The sequence below is a fragment of the Macaca thibetana genome, chromosome 19 (genome assembly GCF_024542745.1).
Source record: "Macaca thibetana thibetana isolate TM-01 chromosome 19, ASM2454274v1, whole genome shotgun sequence".
Classification (NCBI taxonomy): domain Eukaryota; kingdom Metazoa; phylum Chordata; class Mammalia; order Primates; family Cercopithecidae; genus Macaca; species Macaca thibetana.
This window is the reverse complement of record NC_065596.1, coordinates 48196042-48210798: the sequence shown is the minus strand read 5'-3', so window position 1 is coordinate 48210798 and position 14757 is coordinate 48196042. Positions and strand designations below refer to the sequence as shown.

The 14757-nt window shown below is 40.0% G+C and overlaps 1 protein-coding gene across 1 annotated transcript in view; it reads right to left on the bottom strand.

Moving 5' to 3' along the window:
• PEPD (peptidase D) overlaps positions 1-14757 on the bottom strand; it is an 873572-nt gene that overhangs the window by 744404 nt on the left and 114411 nt on the right. The gene's annotated exons all lie outside the window — the stretch shown is intronic.

Here is a 14757-nt window from a genome sequence, read left to right as displayed (position 1 = left end):
CGAGAGCATGCCAGGGCACTCCAGCCTGGGCAACAGAGTGAGACCCTGTCTCACAAAAAAAAAAAAAAAAAAAATTGACTGCGGTGATGGTCGCACATAATTGTCAATATACTAAAAACCACTGAACTGTATATTTTAAATGACTAAATCATATGATAGGTGAACTATATCTCAATAAAAATGGGTTGCTTTTTTTTAATCTAACAAACTTGATATTAAAAGGTTAAATAAGGCCAGGCACAGTGGCTCACACCTGTAATCCCAACACTTTGGGAGGCGAAGGTGAAAGAATCAGTTGAAGACAGAAGTTCGAGACCAGCTTGGGCAACATAGTGAGGCCCCCCATCTCTACAAAATAAAAAATCATAATAATAAATGATAATAATAAATAAAAGATTAAATAAGAAAACCGTATCTTAACCATTTTTTTTAAGTATAAAGGTAATTACTAGAACAAAAATATCCACCTTCAGGCTGGGTGCAGTGACTCACACTTGTAATCCTAGCACTTCAAGAAGCAAAGGGAGTTGGATTGTTTGAGGAATGGAGTTTGAGACCAGCCTGGGCAACATAGCAAGATCCCATCTCTACCAAATAATTCAAAATTAACTAGGAGTGGTGGCGCATGTCTGTAGTCCTAACCACTCAGGAGGCTGAGGTGGGAGGATCACTTGAACCCAGGAGTTCGAGGTTACCATGAGCTATGATCACACCACTGCACCCCAGCCTGGGTGACACAGTGAGACCCTGTCTCCAAAAAAACAAACAAAAAACAAAAAATCCATCTTCCTAAATATCCTAAATATCCAAACATATTTAGAAAATAAAAGAACAAAGAAAATATCAAATAAAGAAATACAGACACACATATAACATACATACAACACACATAACAATTATATTGTAAAATAATATGACACAATTGAGACCGTTAATACATATCAGTGGGCTTAAGTCCACTGAGAAGATTTACTGATTTATTAAAAGACAAAGATTTGGCCAGGCATGGTGGAGGAGGAGGAAGAGGAGGAGGAGGAATAGAAGGAGGAGGAGGAGGAGAAAGAAGAAAGAAGAAAGAAGAAGAAAGAAGAAAGAAGAAAAAAGAAGGAAGAAGAAAGAAGAAAGAAGAAGGAAGAAGCTTACAGCCCTCTGGAAACCTGCAGTTAAAGGAGGCAGCCTGTGTACAATGGAGCCCCTAGCCACTTACTCATCACCCTCTGCGTGACTCCTTGCGGAATACAGGCACACTCTCTGGGGTGCCTTTGTAAGTGGAATTTAGGAACAAGAGAATTTGCTAAAATGGGAAATTTGAGATACCTTCCTACATTCTTTTGTACGTATAAAGTAGCACAGAAGAGGAAATATACGTAAGAACTTCATTAAAGTTATTTGGTGAATAAAAATGAGAATCTCATTATTAAATTAATTAACATTATTATCAGAAACAGAATAAACAAGAATCCAGATGCTGGAAATGTTCCCTTTCCTTTTATTTAGAATAAAAATATTACATAGAAAAAGAATATTCTGTAAATAAATACAATAGAACAAGTGACCTACAGTTTTCCTTCTCCACTGCCTAAAGTACTCACAGAGTCATTTTTTTAACACAATGTATTTTATGAATAAACCTCTACACTTCTAAAATTGAGTTTTTCTCTTTTTGAAGTACAGCTTCAAGCAACTACAAGTTTCCATCCTGCTAACCCCAGGCAGCAGTTGCTTTTAACTTCTATCTTTTATTTAAAAAACTTAATTGGAAGTTTTTGTAGCCAGAAGGAGCACTTCAAAGAAGAAAAAAATTACCAAAAATTAATACTTTATGTCAGAGGTTAGTAGGGAAAGAAACAAAGATTACAGAAAAAGAAGGGTTAATGGTATCTAAGAAAGCAATGAAAGAAGAAAAGAGGCAGAAAAACCAACTAAAGGAAGAAGTGAAAAGGGAAACTTGTAACATTAAAAACAAAAAATGTGGAGTAACATTTTCCTTACTCCAAACAGGATGAGACAACACGAGTGTTACAGCAGCATTTATAATTTCCTGCACAGCCCAAAGGCTCTATGCACAAATCCTCCCACCCCTGCTCAAGTCTTTTACTCCTGTCTACAATTACACATCAAGGGACCACAGCACTTCCTATACTTTTATTTCCTGACACTCCTGTCACTGTCAATTCTAAATCAACTCTGACAAAACAATATTAAAATTTCAGGCATGATTTAGTGTTCTGCCTTTGAGGCAAGTGCAGAGGAAGAAGGCCCTGGGTTGGGAGGGTCAAGAGATTAGGGTCTTTGTCCCTGCTCTGCCATCAGTGTACGTGAGACTTTAAGCAGGTCCCTTTCCCTTTCTAGAGCTCAGTGATGTCATTGTAAAGGAAGAGGGTTGGAGATTCCTTGGGTTCCTTCCAGCTCTGATAAACTGTGGCACTATGATCTTAGTGTGTTCGTGATCTTAGTGAATCTCCCATAACACTCGCCAAAGATACTGACGACAGGGAAACGAGATGACTATCCAAGACTTGCTCCGGAAGCTTGTAGAGTCAGAGTCACTAATAGATCCTACTATTTCAAATGGGAAAAAATTCCTATACTTGGCTGATGACAATCAAATTGAAAACAAGTCCCCAATATCGGAATAGCTAGGAAATAAGACTAAAGACTTAACTGTTCTCAGACAGGCAAGACTTTTCTTATATAAAAAAGTCATAACATAGTGTTGATAGATCAGAAGAATGATTATAGTTTATAGCAATCTATTGCATATTTATTTCAAAATAGCTAGAAGAGAATAATTTCAATGTTTCTAGCATAAAGAAAAGACAAATATTTAAGGTGGTAGATTGCTCAACTGCACTGATTTGATCTGAGCTATGATTGCACCACTGCACTCCAGCCTGAGTGACAGAGCAAGACCTTGTCTCAAAGATAGATAGATAAATAAATAATCACATGTACCCAAAAAATATGTATATATATATCATGTACCAATAAAAATAAATTATTTAAAAAATAATAAGAGCCTGCCTCTACAAAACATTTAAAAATCAGCCAGGCTTGGTGGTATGCACCTATAGTCCCAGCTACTCAGGAGGCTGAGGCGGGAGGATTGCTTGAGCCCACGAGGTCAAGACTGGAGTGAGCTATGATTGTGCCACTGCGCTCCAACCTGGGTGACAGAGCGAGAGCCTCTCTCATAAAACAAAACAAGGCTGGGCACAGTGGCTCACGTTTGTAATCCCAGCACTTTGGGAGGCCTAGGTGAGCGGATCACTTGAGGCCAGGAGTTCGAGACCAGCCTGGCCAACATGCTGAAACTCTGTCTCTACTAAAAACACAAAAATCAGCCTGGCGTGGTGGCAGGAAGCCTGTAATACCAGCTACTAGAGAGACTGAGGCAGGAGAAGCGCGTGAACCCAGGAGGCAGACGTTGCAGCAAGTTGATATCGCACCATTGCACTCCGGCCTGAGCGACAGAGCAAGACTTTGTCGAAAGAAAGAAAAAGAAAGAAAAAGAAAGAAAGAAAGAAAGAAAGAAAGAAAGAAAGAAAGAAAGAAAGGAAGAAGGAAGGAAGGAAGGAAGGAAGAAGGAAGGAAGGAAGGAAGGAAGGAAGAAGGAAGAAGGAAGGAAGGAAGGAAGGAAGGAAGGAAGGAAGGAAGGAGAAAGAAAGAAAGAAGAAAGAAAGAAAGGAAAGAAAGAAAGAAAGAAAGAAACTTTGAACAATAAACTTGATTTAATGAACCAATAGCTAAAAAACAGACTACATACTTTTTTCAGTCACTTGGAGCATTTACAAAAACTGGCCATTCAAAGGGTTAAGGCAAATGTTTTTTAAAAAGTTAAAAACAAATGTTAAACATTCCAAAGCATACAGGCCTTAATCTCTATCAACATGTAATTAAGTTAGGATTCAATCATAAAAATATATTTTTTTCAAACCTGTATGTTTGGAAATTTTAAAACATTTCAGACATACACCGAGGTCAGAGAAAAAAAATATCAGGGAAATTAAAAAGTGCTTAAAAAGGAAAACAATTAAACATAATATATCAAAACTAGTAGGATAATTCTACTCCCATTTAGAATGTAGGAGGTTGCAAGACAGTGTTTCCCCACCCTAACAACAAGAAAAAGATGGTTAACCGCTAATCACAGTCTTTCTAAGTGCATCAGAGAGCTGAGAATGCACAAAACCTAATGAAAAAACCCAAAAACTGACAAGCATGGGTGCCTTCCCTTGGTTGAACAGCAGGGGGCAGAGGATCTCGCTGCAGATGGGTAAGAAGAGAAGACTGAACTTTTAATGAATTTCTAGAGATGAAACGAAGGTTTGAGTGATGGTTTAGAATCCCTAACAGCCCCATACACAGAGACTCTGTACTCATAGCCAACTCTACTCCATGGATCTTTACCGAATGCATGTGAAAAAAACTGGAGACAGAATAGGAGAACTGTTGAGAGACCCTCTCTGGACACACGTGTGGAGCCTGCGGAACAATAAAAGAAATGACTAGGATCTGTGTGCCTGGGGTACCAGAGGGAAGAAGAAAGAGAAGGAGTCAAAATGAGTATTAGAAGAAATAATGGCTAAAACTTTTCCAATTTGGCTAATTTTTAAAATTTTTTGTAGAGACAAAAAATTGTCTCTATATATTGCTCAGGCTGGTCTCGAACTTCTGGCCTCAAGCGATCCTTCCAGAGATAAACTCACAGATTCAAGAAACTCAGTGAAGCACAACAGAATAAACACAAAGAAAAATACCCCTATGTATATCATGGCACTAGTGAAACCAAGAATAATGAGAAAATCTTGAAAATAGAGAAAAAGTAGAGCAATAATTAAAATTACCAGTCGCTTCTCATCAGAAAGTATGAAGGTCAGAAGACAGGGAGATAACATCTTTGAAGTGCTAAAAAAAAAAAAAAGAAATGACCAACCAAGCGTTCAGTATACAGGGTAAATATCCTTAAAAAATGAAATCAAAATAAGGGCATTTTCAAATAAAATAGGTTGACGATAAAACAAAAGGAAAAGCTATAACTATCAAGTTTCTAGAAGAAACATAAAATGTCTTGGAAAACTTGGGATAGGCAAAGATTGTTTTAAAGGAAATTGAAAACACTAAATTTTAAAAACTTATTGATAAACTGGGTATCATTAAAATTAATAACTTGTGCTCTTAAAAAGATATCATTAAAAGAAAGAAAAAGCAAGTCATAGACCAGAAGAAAATATTCAACACATATGTCTTTTATTTAGAACAAAGAACTTATATCGGGAAGTGAAAATAAAAGAACTCTTACAAATCAATAATAATAAACAATCCAACTGAAAAAAAAATGAGCAAAAGAGACTTTAAGATGCTGTATGGATACCCAACAAGCACATGAAAAGTTGCTCAACTTTAAGGAAACGCAACAGAAAACCACTATGAAATACCACTACTCCTCCCTTCGAATGGCTAAAGTAAAAAGCACTGACAGGCCAGGTGCGGTGGCTCACGCCTGTAATCCCAGCACTTTGGGAGGCCGAGGAGGGTAGATCACCTGAGGTCAGGAATTCAAGACCAGCCTGGGCAACATGGTGAAACACCATCTCTACTAAAAATATAAAAGTTAGCTGGGCATGGTGGTACATGTCTGTAGTCCCAGCTACTCAGGAGGCCGAGGCAGGAGAATCACTTGAACCCGGGATATACAGGTTGCAGTGAGTCGAGATCGTGCCACTGCACTCCAGCCTGGGTGACAGAGTGAGACCCCGTCTCAAAAAAATAAATAAATAAGTAAAGTCTGGAAGAGAGAGATGTGATCATCTGGTAGAGTTTTCCGCTTGACATTTCTCAGCATATAAATGGGTTATGAGTGAGTCAAGATGTGACAGCTGAAGACTGCAAGAGCCTCTAGATTGGTCACCTCAAGCCCTGGGTGGCCTTACTGAGCCCAGTGTGCCAAAACAAGTGGTCATTTTCTGCCTGGGCCATGATATGAAAAAGTTTAGAAAGTATTAACATAAGGAATGGGAATATAGAGAAAAGGCTCAAACACAGAGACCCGGGTTAGCTAGCACGTAGAGGCCGGGAAGATGAAGAATAACCAGCAAAGGAGACTAAAAAAGCACGAGCAGTGATGAAGGTGGTGAGCCACGACAGTGTGTTATCCCAAAGTCAAGGGTTTGCAAAGAGTTTGAAGAAAGGAGTGACCATGTCAAATGCTGTAGACTGGTCAAGAAAGAGAAGGTTTAGGCTAAGCATGGTGGCCCATGTCTGTAATCCCAGCACTTTGGGAGGCCAAGGCGGGCGGATGGCTTAAGCCCAGGAGTTCCAGACCAGCCTGGATAACATGATGAAATCCTGTCTCTACAAAAAATTTAAAAATTAGCCAAGTGTGGTGGCACTCACCTGTAGTCCCAGCTACTCCGGGGGGCTATGGTGGGAGTATCACTTGAGCCTGGGAGGCTGAGGCTGCAGTGAGCCAAGATCACACCACTGCACTTTAGCCTGCACAAACACAGTGAGACCCTGTGTCAAAAGAGAAAGAAAAGAAAGAAAGGAAGAGAGAGAGAGAGGGAGGGAGGGAGGCAGGGAGGGAGGGAAGGAAGGGAGGGAAGGAGGGAGGGAGGGAGGAAGGAAAACAAGAGAGAGAGAGAGGAAGGAAGGAAGGAAAGAAGGAAGGAAGGAAGGAAGGAAGGAAGGAAGGAAGGAAGGAAGGAAGGAAGGAAGGAAGGAAGGAAGGAAGGTGGCTCACGCCTGTAATCTCAGCACTTTGGGAGGCTGAGGCAGGTGGATCACCTGAGGTCAGGAGTTGGAGACCAGCCTGACCAACATGCAGAAACCCTGTCTCTACTAAAAATACAAAATTAGCCGGGTGTGATGGGGCATGCCTGAATCCCAGCTACTCGGGAGGCTGAGGCAGGAGAATCGCTTGAACCCGGGAGGTAGAGGTTGCAGTGAGCCAAGATTGTGCCATTGCACTCCAGCCTGGGCAACAGGAGTGAAACTCCATCTCAAAAAAGAAACAAAAACAAACAAACAAAAAAAAAAAAACAGAGAAAGAGAGAGAGAGAAAGAAAAGGTCTGAGAAATGACCATTGAATTTAACAACACAGGTCATTGGTGACCTTGACATAAGCTACTTCACTAGAGGACAGGCAGGGTTGAAAACCTGACCACATGCATTCAAGAAAGAATATGATAACTTTTTCAAGGAGTTTTGCTATAAAGTAGAAGAGAGAAATAAAGTCATCCCTAGAGAAGGTTATAGAATAATGAAGTTTTTTGAATCTTAAGATGGGCAACATAGCAGACGTACATCCGATGGGAATGTTCCAGTGGATGGGGAAAGTGTGATGAGACAGAAAAGAGAAAATCTGCTGGAGAAGGTTCTTAAGAAGGCAAAAGAAGATAGAATGTAATGCACAAAACAAAGGGTTGGCCTTAGAACAGAGGTATACCCAGAATAACAGAAGAGAAGGCAAAGTATATATGGTTAGACACGTAGAGAAGCGTGCAGATGTAATGGAACATACGCAAGTTCTCTTTTGTTGTTGAAAGTGAGAGTAAGAGAGAAGATATGTGAAGTTTCAGGAAAAAGAAGTTGTTAAGGAGTCATCTAAAATAATCTGTCGCTTTTGTTACTAAGTAATCAATGGGCTGGCTGCCCAATGCACATAGAGGCAAATAGCATGGCACTGGCTTTTGAAAAGAGAAATACTTTATCGTGAATTGACTGGCAAGGAGACAGGAGGAAGCACTCAAATCTGTCTCCCTGAGCTGGGATTTGGATCAGTTTTATAAGCATAGGATAATGAGGTATGATCTGATTGGATCTTGCAATGAGGTGATTGCCAGGAGGCATGATCTGACTGGATCCTGCCATGAGGTGACACCAGAGCTTGATCTGATTGGATCCTGGATGCCCCCATGTGGTGTCTGCTTCTTAGTTCAGTCCCCTCTCCTCAGTCCAAGCACTTAGGTTCCCCCTACCCAGACTGTTCATCTGTGCAAGCTCAGGTTACATGACCTTTGACCTGGGGGTCCATGGCAACTGAAAAACAACTCACAACTTTGTTACATGAAAGTTGAGCCAGATTGGTCTGGAGCAATTACACTTTCTTCCCTCAACAATCAATCCAGAGAAACAGCCATTTTAAGAACCTTCTACTCTTAGTACATACACATCTAATGAAAAGGGTTCCTATGAGCATATATATTATATTTAAGCTATATATTTAATCTTCACCATGAGAAAACACAAATGATGAACATACCTTATCTCAAGTAATTACACTATATTCCCCACTGCCTCTGCTCTCAAATGCATAGTTTAGTAGTTTAGTAGTTACTAAATTACCCCTCTACACATCAAATCCACTACTTAAAGGAGCTAGTCTCTTTTAAACAAACAAACCTAATAATCTGTATGAATAAAACCATGTCCCAAATTATCTATAAAGTATGTTAAGAGCAGAACTAATGATTTAATGCCAAGTAAATGTTAAATATTACACCTTAAAATGCATCATGTTCACATAAACAATTATATAACAGGCTGGAAATTCAGGAGCTAATAATGCAGTTTTCAGCAACTAAATGAAAGTTCCATTTCCTCCACAGCACCCCTATCTCTACAGCCCACTCATATACTCTGTATGAACAGCTTCCATATATATGATGTTTCTCAGAGGTTTTCTCCAACCTGGGCAACAGAGCAAGACCCTGTCTCAAAAAAAAAAGAAAGAAAGAAAGAAAGAAAAATGGCCAGGCACAGTGGCTCAAACCTGTAATCCCAGCACTTTGGGAGGCTAAGGCATGTGGATCACCTGAGGTCAGGAGTTCGAGACCGCCTGGCCAATATGGCAAAACACTGTCTTTACTAAAAATACAAAAATTAGCCAGGTATGGCAGTGTGGTCCTGTAATCCCAGCTACTCAGGAGGCTGAGGCACGAAAATCACTTGAACCCAGGAGGCAGAAGTTGCGGTGAGCCAAGATTGCGCCATTGCACTCCAGACTGTGCAACAAGAGCGAAACTCCATCTCAAAAAAAGAAAAAGAAATGTCATTTTCATTGAGCATTGGATCAATTTAGAAGTTGTTATTCATAGAATAATAACAACATCACATTATCTTTCTAAAATTCCAACACAGAATAATAAAACCAATTACTGGGTATGCTAATAAAACCAACCCTGGGAGGGTCAAGAGGGCAGATATTCTCTGCAGCTGTCCCACTTGGAGAGTCCAGAGAAGCAGAGGATGTTTTCCAGGGAGGCTGCTGAGATGCAGGGCCCACCCAGGAAAGTCTGAGGGCTATCCTGGGAAGAGGATAAGGTATACTCATTTTTTCAAAAAAGCAAGTGGGAGAGGCATTTAAAGTATTTGCCAAATACAAAGCAATTTCAAAGCCTTAAAAAATTCTGCAAGATATTCATTCAACAAATATTGATAGGCCAGGCACGGTGGCTCACGCCTGTAATCCCAACACTTTGGGAGGCTGAGGCGGGCAGATCACTTGAGGTCAGGAGTTCAAGACCAGCCTGGCCAAGATGGCAAAACCCCATCTCCACTAAAAATACAAAAAAAAAAAAAATTAGCTGGGCATGGTGGTGCAAGTCTGTAATCCCAGCTACTCTGTAGGCTGAGGCACGAGAATCGCTTGAACCCAGGAGGTGGAGGTTGTAGTGAACTGAGATCACGCCACTCTATTCAAGCCTGGGTGACAGAATGAAACTGTGTCTTTAAAAAATTGATATTAGTAAAGTCGATATACAGAACAGTTTTAGCACCACAAGATACCTCATGTTGCCTTATACAGTCAGGCCATCTCTTCCTCCCTCTCCTTATCCCGCTCTGACCCCTGGCGAGCACTAATCTAGCCTTCATTTCTTCTTGTCATTTCAAGAACGGAAAATACAAGAATCATATACGTTACTATGTGACACTTTGGATTGGCTTTTTTCACTTAGCATAATTCCCTAAAGATGCCTCCCAGTTTTTGTGTGTATTGATAGTTTGTTTCTGCGTATTGCTGAGTACAATTCCATGGTCTGAACATACCACAGTTTGTTTAATCACTCACCTGCCAAAAGACATTTGGGTTATTACCAATTGTTATTAATAGCTATTGTTTTTAAGGCTGTTATGAGCATTCATGTACAGGTTTTTGTGTGAATGTAAGTTTTCATTTCTCTGGGATAAATGTCCAAGAGTGCAGTTGTTGGATCTTATGGCAGTTGCACGTTTAGCTTTCTAAGAAACTGCTAAACCATTTTCCAGAGTGTTTTCTACCATTTTACATTCCCACCAGCAATGTATGACTGATGCAATTTCTCTGCATCTTTGTGAGAATTCATTGCCTCTAGTTTATTTTAGCCATTCTAACAGGTATGTAGTAATAGCTCATTGTGGTTTTAACTTGCATTTCCCTAATGGTTAATGGTATTGAACATCTTTCATGTGTTTATTTGCCATCTGTATATCCTCTCCAGTAAAATGTCTGTTCGTGTCTTTTGCCCATTTTCTAATTGGATTGTTTGGGGGTTTTTTTACTGTTCAGTTTTTGGGGTTCTTTACATATTGTAAATTCTAGTGCTTTATTGGATATGTGGTTCCCAAACATTTATTCCCTGTCTATAATTTGTCTTTTTATCATCTTCACATGGGCTTTATTTACTTTTTTTTTTTTTTTTTTTTTAGAGTCAGAGTCTTGCTCTGTCACCCATGCTGGAGTGCAGTGGTGTATTATAGCTCACTGCAAACTCCACCTCCTGGGCTCAAGCCATCCTCCCACCTCAGCCTCCTGAGTAGCTAGGATCACAAGCATGCCACCAGACCCAGCTAATTTTTTGATTATTTGTAGAGATAGGGTCTCACTATTTTTCCCAGGTTGTTCTCAAACTCCTGGCCTCAAGCAATCCTCCTTCCTTGGCCTCCTAAAGCACTGGGATTACAAGCATAAGCTTACAAGTGTAAGCCACCACACCCAGCCCACATGAGCTTGAGCACAGCAAACGTTTTTTAATTTTGATGAGATTCAATTTATCAATTTTTCCTTCTATGGATAGTTCATTTTGGTATTAATTGTAGGAATGTTTGCTTACTTCTAGATCCTGAAGATTTTCTCTGACAGTTTTTTTCTAAAAGTTTTATAGTTTTATATTTTATGTTAAATTCTGTGACCTATTCTGAGTTGTAGGTTGTGGGTTTTGTTTGTTTGTTTGCCTATTGATGTCCGATTACTCCAACACTGTTTAAAATTTCATCATTGAAAATGCTTTTGCACCATTGCTAAAAATAAGCTGGGCTTATTTGTATGGATCTATTTCTGAGTTATCTATTCTGTTCCATGGTTATATGTTTCCATCCCTCCTCCAACACCACACTATACTGATAACTGTAGCGATTCAGTAGGCCTTAATATCAGGTTAGAGTAATTCCTCCATTACTTTTCTTTTTAAAAAATTGTTTTAGCTATTCTAGAGCCTGTGCCTTTCCACATAATAGTTTGTCTATGTCTACAAAACACTTTGCTTGGATTATTGTAAGAGTTGCATTACATAGATCAATCTGGAGAGAAAGGACACATCTACTAGGTTTCAATCAGTAGATACAGTGTGTTTCTCCATTTATTTAGGTCGTTTTTTATTTATTTCATCAACATTTTGTAATGTTCAGTGTACAGATACTGTACATGTTTTGTTAAGTTAATATCAAGCATTTCATTTTCTTTTTTTTTTTTTTTTTTTTTTTTTTGAGACAAGTCTCACTTGTCGCCCGGGCTGGAGTTGGCCGGATTCAGCTCACTGCAAGCTTCCCGGGTTTACGCGCCTCAGCCTATAGGCGCCCGCCACCTCGCCCGGCTAGTTTTTTGTATTTTTTTTAGTAGAGACGGGGTTTCACTGTGTTAGCCATTTTGCTCCTCCTCGTGATCCGCCCGTCTCGGCCTCCCAAAGTGCTGGGATTACAGGCTTGAGCCACCGCGCCCGGCCAAGCATTTCATTTTCTTTGGAGTGACTATAAATGGCATTGTGTTTTTAATTTTGCTTCCCACATTGTTAGTATATAGAAATGCAATTGATCTTTGTGTATTGATCTTGTATCCTGCAATCTTGCTGAACTTACTTTTATTTTATTTTATTTATTTATTTTTTTTTTTTTGAGACGGAGTCTCACTCTGTCGCCCAGGCTGCAGTGCAGTGGCCGGATCTCAGCTCACTGCAAGCTCCGCCTCCCGGGTTTACACCATTCTCCTGCCTCAGCCTCCCCAGTAGCTGGGACTACAGGCGCCCACCACCTCGCCCGGCTAGTTTTTTGTATTTTTTTTAGTAGAGACGGGGTTTCACCATGTTAGCCAGGATGGTCTCAATCTCCTGACCTCGTGATCTGCCCGTCTCGGCCTCCCAAAGTGCTGGGATTACAGGCTTGAGCCACCGCGCCCAGCCTTGAACTTACTTTTAATTCTGTAAGGTTTTTTTGTAGACTTCTTGGGATTGCCTCTATAGACAACCATGTTGTCTGCAAATAAGAATAAATAAGAATAGTTTTATTTCTTCCTTTCTAAGTTGCATGCTGCAGCCTCAACCTCCCAAGCTCAAGCAATCCTCCTGCCTCAGCCTTCTGAGTAGCTGGGACTATAGATGCACACCACCCCACCTGACTACTTTTTATATTTTAGTAGAGACAGGGTTTCTCCATGTTGCCCAGACTGGTCTCAAACTCCCGAGCTCAAGTGATCTGCCCATCTCAGCCTCCCAAGTACTGGGATTACAGGCATTAGCCACCACGCCTGGTCTTTCTTTAGCTTATTGATACGGTAGATTACATTGATTAATTTTTGAATATTGAACGAGGTTTCTATATCTGAAATCATTCCTTCTTGGTCATGCTGTATAATTCTTTTTATAACATTGCTGAACTCAATTTTCTAGTATTTTGTTGAGGCTTTCTGTATTTGAGTTAATGAGAAATAATGGTTTATGGCCTTTTGTTTTGCTTTGCTTTTGTAATATCTTCGGTTTTGGCACCAGGGTAATACTGGCCTCATAACACAATTTGGATGTTTCTTCCTCTTTGATTTTCTGGAATACATTGTGTAAAACATATATTCTTTACATGTTTGGTAGAATTCTCCAGTGAAACCAACTGGACCCAAAGATTTCTTTTTTGTGAGGTTTTTACAAATTCAATTTATTTAATGGCTATAGGACTAATCAGGGTGTCTATTTCATCTTGGTTGAGTTTTAGTAACTTGTGTTTTATGAGGAATTGGTTCATTTCTTCTAAGTTGCTGAATTTATCAGTGTAAAGTTGCTTGTAGTATTTCTTTATTATCCTTTTATTGGCTGCATAATCTGTACTAATACCTTCTGTTTCATTCTTGATATTGGCAATTTGTATCTTTCTTGTCAGTCTTGTTAGAAGTCTATGAATTTTGCTAACTTTAAGAAGCTGCCTTTTGTTTCACTGATTTCTCCCATTGTTTCCTGTTTTCAAATTTTATAGACTTCTGCTCTTTACTGTTTCCTTCATTCTACTTGCTTTGGATTTATTTTGCTCTTTTTCTGCTTCCTTGAGGTAGGAACTTAGATTGTTGATTTGAAACCTTTCGTCTTTTCCAGTGTAACGTTAGCATTTAGCACTACAAATTTCCCTCCCAGCCCTGCTCTAGCTATATTTCACATACCTTGATAAGTTACAATTTCATTTCGATTCAGTTCTATGTATGTTTTTATTTCCTTTGAGATGACTATGTGAAACTTAAGCTGAGATTCTGATGATGAGTTAGCCCAGAGAAGTGGGGAGTAAAAGAAGAGGGCCTTAGGTTTGTGGACTGAAACTATATTACCTGGCCAAGCGCAGTGGCTCATGCCTGTAATTCCAGAACTTTGGGAGGTTGAGGCAGGTAGATCACTTGAGGCTGGGAGTTCAAAACAGCCTGGCCAACACGATGAAACCCCATCTCTATTAAAAACACAAAAATTATCCAGACATGGTGGTGCACACCTGTAGTCTCAGCTACGTGGAAGGCTGAGGCAGGAGAATTGCTTAAAGCCAGGAAGTGGGGGTTGCAGTGAGCCGAGATTGTGCCACTGCACTCCAACCTGGGTGACAGAGCAAGACTCTGTCTCAAAAATAAAAATAAAAATAAATCAAAGACAAAACATGAAGTAACATCCCTGAATTAGGGGAAGAAAAGTCTGCATGTTGAAAGGGGATATCAGGAAATTTGATATAAAAAGTTCTATGTCCTACCGAAGTCACTGTACTTCAATCATAAAGACTTCTTCAGGTCCCAGGTAGAAAAATGGCCCTCAGACTTCTCCCCAGCAGCATCCAAAGCCAGAAGACAACACCAAAATGTCCTCCATGTGCAGAAGGAAAGAATGTGTGCACATATGTGCATATGTTTCTGATATAATGCTCATTTAAAGCTAATGGTGGAATGTTTCTGATATAATGCTCATTTAAAGCTAATGGTGGCCGGGCGCAGTGGCTCGCGCCTGTAATCTCAGCACTTTGGGAGCCAAGGCGGGCAGATCATCTGAGGTCAGGAGTTCAAGACCAGCCTGACCAACATGGCGAAACCCCATCTCTACTAAAAATTCAAAAAAATTAGCTAGGCGTAGTGGTGCACACCTGTAATCCCAGCTACTTGGGAGGCTGAGGCAGAATATCACTTGAATCTGGGAGGCAGAGGTTGCAGTGATCTGAGATCGAGCCACTGCACTCCAGCCTGGGCAATAAAAATAAAAACAGAGCTAATG